Source organism: Amblyomma maculatum, chromosome 9 (assembly GCF_055883805.1).
Source record: "Amblyomma maculatum isolate TAMU_Amacu chromosome 9, ASM5588380v1, whole genome shotgun sequence".
Taxonomy (NCBI): domain Eukaryota; kingdom Metazoa; phylum Arthropoda; class Arachnida; order Ixodida; family Ixodidae; genus Amblyomma; species Amblyomma maculatum.
Window position 1 is genome coordinate 61,574,962 of NC_139352.1, and position 8,100 is coordinate 61,583,061.

An 8,100-nucleotide genomic window follows, 5' to 3' on the forward strand; every position below is an offset into this window, starting at 1 on the left:
TCCCTGCTTATTTAAGGTGAACGCTGCTTGTGATAGAAATGTTGTTTAAAAGGCTTGTTTACCACATACAAAAGGCCGCCGCTGGCTTGTTATAATAGATGCTGCATTAATTATTTTGTTCAAAGGCAGTTTGGGCAATTGTGGTTAATGTTCACGATTTAGTGTTTTTAGCGGGTTCCATTTTGTTTGAAAGAAGCATTTATTCCCAGAGGAATCAAGCACTACACCATAGAATTCGTGCTCTCTAGAAACTCTATGGGTATCCTGAACCTTTGAGGATCGAGTCCCGCCCATCCCGCAGACGAGGAGGGTGGTTCTCTACCAGCGCTGTGAACGTTGATTGTAAGCAAGTTTCGTCATTTATTTTCTCACGGAAACCTTTTTTTTGCCCCCCCCCCCCGCCCCACACACACACACAAATGCACCATAGCACAATTTTTACACTATTTTGCACTTGTACTATTTTTCGACATAATTGCCATCGACATTCAGACATTTGTCATAGCGTAGAATGAGTTTGAAGAGAGCATGAGAAGGCGACGTGAACGGGTCCCGATAACGCTGTTAAAGGCGAAGCTTAAGCGTCGTCCATTTTTTTTTTGCTGGCAACCACCTGTCTCGCATTCGTTATACTAGAATATCTTTTGTGATATTCAGGATACCTTAGTTGGATGTATTAGGGCTAACATTTTGGCATTCCCGCGTGGTGCTGTGAGAGAATGTTCAGGATTGCCTCTCTGTTTGTTTTATGCGTTGTTGCTTCCTTCATGAGTTGTTGGCGTTGTACAACAGCGTGTGTATTAGCCAAAACCGGGAGATCGATATCGCGAAAGTCTGTCGCGTGAAAAGAAGCTTTTACCCCATTTAAAACGGTTAGTGGCTATGTTTAGATGTCATTACAGTTATGGAGGAAAACTTTCATATCAGCCCTGGAAGGGGTCACAATCTCTGCTTATTATCCAATATAGTTTGTAGATAGCTACAAAATTTAGAGCGCAGATCTTTATGCGCCCCTTGGACGGTTTAGCCATGTCGCCTTTGGCACCGTTGCCGCTGTAACCGAGCTAATGAGAGTCACAATGCGCAGGAGTCACGAGCCAAGACAAATTTTGCAAGAGAAAGAAGAGTCACGAGCTCTGCGTTAATAAATATAGGCTATTAACGATACGCCACTATTGGGGACACACTCCCAGACACCCTTAGAGTGAGGGGGGGGGGGGTAGCTGATCCTTTCTCAAAGGAAATATCCTCGACTTGCGTGGCAAGCTCAGCCGGAAGTAGTGACAGAGTAAGTAAATGAAAGAGTGACAGATTAAGTAAGTAAGTAGTGACAGAGAAAGTAGTCACACTGTAGTGACAGAAGGGGGTGGCCGTTTGGTGCCCAGCTTTGCTAAAGCACACTGACACTACACAGACGAGAGGTTCACAAAAGAGGCAGTGCAAAGTATGGTGAAGAGGCTTTCAATAAGCACAGAGGCTTTACAACACTGAACAATACTTGAGAGAGTCAAACACCAAACTGTTCATCGGGCACAGTCGCAGACCGACGTGTGGAGAGTCACGATGTGGCCGTTCTGTAGACGAGCGCGGCTCTCTCGCATATCTTGCAGGCTTGTCGATGAGCGGGTTGACCCTGGAAATCGAGCAGTAGCACTTGCTAACACGCAGCTACACTGGCTCTAATACCCTTGTCACACGGGCATGCTTAACCGCGGTTACGATAACCGTAGTTATCGGTAACCGCGGTTACGGTTGTTCACACGGCGGAACAGAACGAGGTTAGCCCGCTAACTACGGTTGGCGCGAACCGAGCTTGGCAACCTCGGTTTAATCGCTCAAACCGTGAACCAGAGTAAAGATGGCGGCGTCTCTGAGTGGTACGTGCGTTGTGCCTCCTGCATCTCTGGCATCTCCGGCTGCAGCTACGAGACTTCTGTGGTCGCATGAAGCAACGATGATTTTAATACGGCTGTGGGAGGAGAGGCTCCACGCTTTGCGGGCCTGTACGAGAAACGCACGCATTTATGCGGCGATTGCTGCCGACCTCAACGCTGGCCTGCAAGCCATGGACGAAGGGCCCTATAGCGCATTCACGTGTAGCTGCACAACGTGCATATACCTTGTGGATAAAAACATTACCGTGTAGTGTTATTAAGTCGCTTATTGTAAGAAATTAATGGCAATTTGGTTGTCTATTTGGAAACCACGTGATCGCTGTCAAACCACCGAACGGTGGGCCTAATCCCCGTGTGGCAGCGGCGAGATGACGGTTTCCTGTAACCACGGTTCTTCCGGCTAACCGTAGTTAAGCATAACCGCGGTTAGCGTGTCCGTCTGACTAGGGTATAACACTGGCTGGCTGGCTCAAGCGATGCGGCCTCAATAAATAGGGCGTGCTGCGTGTGTCTTGGGCGTGGGCGATCTTCCCTTCCTGGAAAGCAAAGTAATAATAAGCAACTAAAGGACTAGCGATGTTATTAGCACATCTACTCCATTATTATCATGTGAGATCCAGAAGTGATTGCTTTTTACATTTTATTCCACCATAATTCGTTCTTGGTGAGGGGACTCGGTGATGTAGGGCCATCGGATGAGATGGAAAAAAATTCGAATTTTGAAAAACTCGGGTTCTCGCTCTTGCAGTTTCCAGGAACAAATAGAGCAATGCTGCATAGAATTTCTAAGACGCTTTCCGAGGTCTGACGATTTTAGAAAATAAAACACTCTTATGGGTTAACTTCTCCGCAAACCCATCTGCGCAATTTCATAGCACGGCCGGTTCTTCGAAAGCCTCAAGGCGTTCCCACGATATGCAAACTCCGTACCCAGCGAACAGGGTTTAAAATAGACCCGAGTCGAAAGGAGAACGCCATGGAAGTGAGCATAGCTTCCAACTCTTCGAATGAAATGGCGTGGCGCTGACATTTCTTCTGGAACTTCAGTTAAAGCAGCAGAGAGAAAAAAAGTCCACCGAACCAAATACTTGTCATCGAGCGGCATTCTCTGACGTGTTTACTTAAATTTTGCATTGTGATGACCGGGAAGTCTGGAGACCATTATAGCGAGGAATAGTTCTCTCTTTTTTTTGTTGTTGTCACGTCTCTGTGACGTCAAAGTGTCGCTTATGTAAACAACACTGCTTGAAGAGAGAGTAGAGCCACAGATATTAGCTTCCTTCGCTTCTTTATTTTCTTTATTTTGGTTTTGAGCTGTGTCTAACACTTCCACTCATCTGAGAGAAATCAACTAGCACTCGATTCCCAGTTTGTGTTATCTTTTTAATCCGGTTTTCGCGGACGCAGTGTTTTTCTTGCGCAAATATGTGCGGCCACGGAAGTTGGTGCACTTCGAAAGTGGTCAAACTGGTCATGTGGGTGGACGGGGGCAGTGCTTCAGCAGAAACGGGAGGTGGGGGGGGGGGGGGGGGGGGAGGAGGAGGAGGGGGAGGAGGAGCTAACGCGCCAACGCGAAATAAACTTCTCACCAGCACGAACGGAAACTGTTTGTGCAAACAAATCAAACCCTAACACAAAAGGAAATAAAATGCCGCGACAAAACACCCGTGCTAGCATACTGTCGAGAATGTCATTAATGGTCATTACTAGTGTTTCTTTACAACATAGAGGTTTGCAAGTCAGGGCTGCTAGTAAGCACGACGCAGTATGCATGTGTAACTCACGATCCTGATTCGACGTTTTCCGAAAAATGCTGTTGGATTGAAACATTCGCTGCTAACAATTTCATAAAGGGAATAGAGGGCCGTTGACGGGTACCTAAAAAAGGAAGATCAAAAAATATTCCACGCCGTGAGAGCAGTGCTATAGATAAGAAAATACCTCTGGAAGACACATTTACTTGATTTATTCCATACCATAAAAAACTTCCCGCATATCCCCCTCTCTAATCTGGTAGAACATGCCTTCACATACGTGACTATTCGGCCTCCACAGAGTTCTGAAGAAAGATAAAATGCATTTGAAGCGTCCAATTACACGTAAGATTTAAATGGGAAGGAACCATTCCACAAAAAACGCAATACCAACGGGGACTTCACAACACTGTTCTTTTTTTTTTTTTTGAGTGACGGCTGGACGGCTCCGCATCACTGCGGCTAGTTAGAGACAGGTGTGTCAAAATCAGAGCCAGGTTAATTCTTTATCAAAGTTTTGTGGCAGAGTTAGTACATATCAAACTGATTCTTTTAGAATTAAAACTTTTTCTGTTTGCAAGGACAGATGACAAAAAACATCAATATATCTTGCACCGTTATGAATAAATGTGTTAACAGCTTCCTCTCACATCACACATCACACCACTTTATTTTCTTTGAAGACCCACTTGTGGGTGTTACATGAGGGATGAGTTTAACAAAATTCAGGTCTAGCACTCGTAAATGTTGATGGCCTTGTTAGGATAGCGATATTGTGGGGATGATCGTTCCAGTCAGCTGCTGTTCGAGGAAAAAAATGAGTTGTCAGAGGCAGTAGTACAGGCACGGGTAAGCAGAATTTGAAGAGGGGGACATATGCGATGAGATCTACGTGGTGGGAGTGCGCCGATGTATGATTCTTGTTTTTGTGGCGAATAGAAAAAATCGTGAAACAAGACAAGGCTGACAATGCAACGATGTGGGGAAAGATTAGGCAAATCTGATTTTTAGAGATGATATGCTCACGTCGTGTAAATATGACAAGTTAATGAATCTGGTGGCCTTGTGTTTTACAGCTTCAATGGCATTTGCTAGTTATGCCTATTGATGATTCCAGGTGGGTGATACATATTCTAGCTTATTTCTGACGAGTGAAATAGATGCTTGTAGTCTGACGTGTTGCGAGGCTTCCCGCAGGTCACGTTTTAAGAAACATATTGTTTTATTAGCCGATGATATCAGATTAGCCACATGCAAACGCCAAGGTAAATAATGAGGAACGGTGATATCTAATTATTTGTAAGACTGGATGATGTAAAATGGGGAGTTAGAAACTGTGTATTGGAAAACAAGATGATTGCGACGGCGGTGAAATCTGCTCTGGATGCCAGCATGAGTCTTGGGACGAGGGAGACACAGAAAACATCGCTGTGTTCTATGGCTCTTTCGTCCCAAAGTTCATCCTGGCTTCCAACAACAGGAATCATACCAGCTAGCCCGGAAGAATGTCATTCTGACGGTGAAAAAACATGCGCATACATTTGTTACAGTTGAGTGTCATCATTGACTGGAAACCCCATTTTTGCACATGGCGTAGGTCTGAAGGGATTCTTGGTCAGAATTGTTAGGCATTGAACGATAAAGAGCAGAATCATTGGCGAAAAGTGGGTATGACAAGATATATGCTGGGGTAAATCGTTAATATTGTTACGAACAAGAAGATCGGCAGCGGCGCGAGAGGAGCCCTCGCGCTAGGCCAACCATTAAATCATCCTTCACCCTATCGCCATGTTGCGCTGTCCTCTTTGCTTGTCACTACGTAACCTTTTGGTTGGAAGTACGGCGTACGTGATCCCCATCCTCGCCTTGGAGCATTGACGCCATCTGTGAGCCGGGGCCATCGACCGTGGGCCCAGGGACATTGCCGAGCAGCTTCGCCCCAGCCCTTCCAGCCCAGACCCGACCAACTACCACCGCCAGCCCCCAGCCTGGATCTGATGACAAGGAGAACACACAGGCCAACCAGAACCGAGACGAAGGACCCGAAAGACCCGAATGACCCCAAGAAACCGATGGACACGAACACGTAACCCCCGCCCAAGCCGCCCGACGCGATCTCGAGGCATCGGTTTCATGGAAGCTTTCGTGGCGGATGGCTGAAGAGCTCCAGGGAAGACGGATCACCCACGCATCAAACATCGTGGTGACAAGCAAGTCATTCATTCCTGTCTTTCCTTGAACATCCTCACCGTCACGTCACCATCAACTTCAAGCGAACCGATCGGGACGATCGCTTGGTGGCCCTGGGAATTGTTACGAAGAAGAAGATTGGCAGTGGTGCAAGAGGAGCCCTCGCGCTAGGCCAACCATTAAATCATCTTTATCGCCATGTTGTGCTGTCCTCTTTTCTTGTCACCACTTAACAATATATATAAGTAATATCAAGAGGCCTAGAACTGAGCCATGCAGAACACCAGAGGGGACTGTAAGGGGGTTGGATGGTTGGTTGTTGATGGCGACAGATTCGGAGGGATGCATGAGAAATTGTTCAACCCACGCGGTGATAGTTGGATGTAGGTTCAACAGGAGGATTTTAGAAGTAAGCGTGATGAGGTACTGCGGCCATTGCCTTATTACCAAAGTCAAGGGAAATGGCGTCAGTTTGCACCTAATATCAAGGTTGGTGTGATTATCATGAGGAAAAATGGCTAGTTGAGATTCGCAGGAAAACCACTGGCGAGATCCAACAACTTCAGCTGAGACCATTGTTACAATCTTCAGACAAGACATTTGGCACTACTTCACTTGGAAGCTTTCCAATTTCCAGGTGTGCTGAATGCCGAAAACTTAGTCTTCCAGATTCCAGCAGAGGTTTCACCTTACATACATGCACCGAACCACTGTATTACCAGCCCCATCTGAACTTAAGACGATTAGTGTCCCAAGTCTCAACCACTGCGAACTTGAGCTGTAGGAAGGCTTTGCTAGTGCAAGCACATGACTTGAACAAATGACTGTCTATTTTGAATGTTGCCGGCCTCTTTCTCTACGGCCTCGGCAGTGTAGGCGTTATGAGAATGAAATGACGACCTTACTTTGGGAGGTGACAGTTGGAAATTGACGTATAGCTGGGCACTCGTTGGGTGCTGAACTGTGCGACATCATTGTGACAAGGTCTAATTGGCAGAACCTGTCAACTCAGGAAGCTCTTTTTGAGATGCTAGGGTGAGAAGATAGAACTTTCCGTTGCTCTTAGATTCGGAGTCAGACATACTTCTTCTAGTTCAAGCAGGTACATTCTTGCATATGTGTGTGTCCCCCTCTTCCTAGTTCGTCGTCTGCTAGCGTTCTTTCTCTGGCAATGAACAACCAACTCGCCCAGCTACATACCCTGTTCACATTCTTGGTTAAAGGGGGGATTAATATGCCGCGCCGCGCCCTTAACGGCGGTGCTCATGTGTATCCAAATTTGTTCTTAGCAATATCTGTTTGTTGCAAAGATTTTGTCGCCTCAATTTGCGCTGATAGGCACAGGGCGATACTGGAAGGTTTTCTGCACTGGTAGACCTTTTTGAATTGACCTAATGGACGAGCTCAATGTGCATGGTATCTCTTCAAGGGTTCGTAAACGTAAAAAACAAAAGAAAACAAGAAGAGCTGCCTCTCGAGCTTGGGTGACATTAAATTTACATTAGGACGTGCGTGTGTGCATCCCAAGTAGGCTGAACGCATCTCATGTTCTCGCTTGATGCTTACTTCGTGCGAAAACGGATGTTTTTTTAATGCGAGAATTTGAAGCAACAGTTCATCTGCTACTGCCGAAGAACAGTGAACTGGACTTTGTGACTAGCACTGATTGCCAGCACTGACTGCCAGCACTGACTGACTGACTGACTGCCAGTCTTATTCGACTCAGGTCATTACCATGCTTCTTATGATTTCCTCAAAACATATACATTGTCCGGGTTGCGAATATAAATTTCTTGGAGGCACTTAGATATATCTTAAATGTGGTCAGGCGACTCTGCGACTCTTTGTACTCATATGCAACTTTTTCACTCAATTTCTTCTTTTTTATCTTTTTTTTGCTCCTTTCTTTTTTCTTTTTACTTTTTCTACTTTTTCTCTTCTGGCTCTTCTTACTGTTTTTTTTGCACAATTTTGACGTGTTTTGCGCAATTTCAACGTCCATGACTGTTTTGACGTCTAATTGACTTTTCTGGCTTCGTTTAATTACTCAATTACTGCGCATTAACCAAATTATGTAGACATTTTTTTCACCCTCTTCCTCATGCAATTATTTTTTTCGTTATCAATCAATTCATGTCCCAACATCCGTGTGATACCCTCCGCGGACGCCTAATCCTGTCCACGTAAAGGCTTATTTCGCCTCAAAAATATGTTCGTCCTGCTTACTTGTGATCTAATTTGTAGCGTTTTTTATCTCTTCT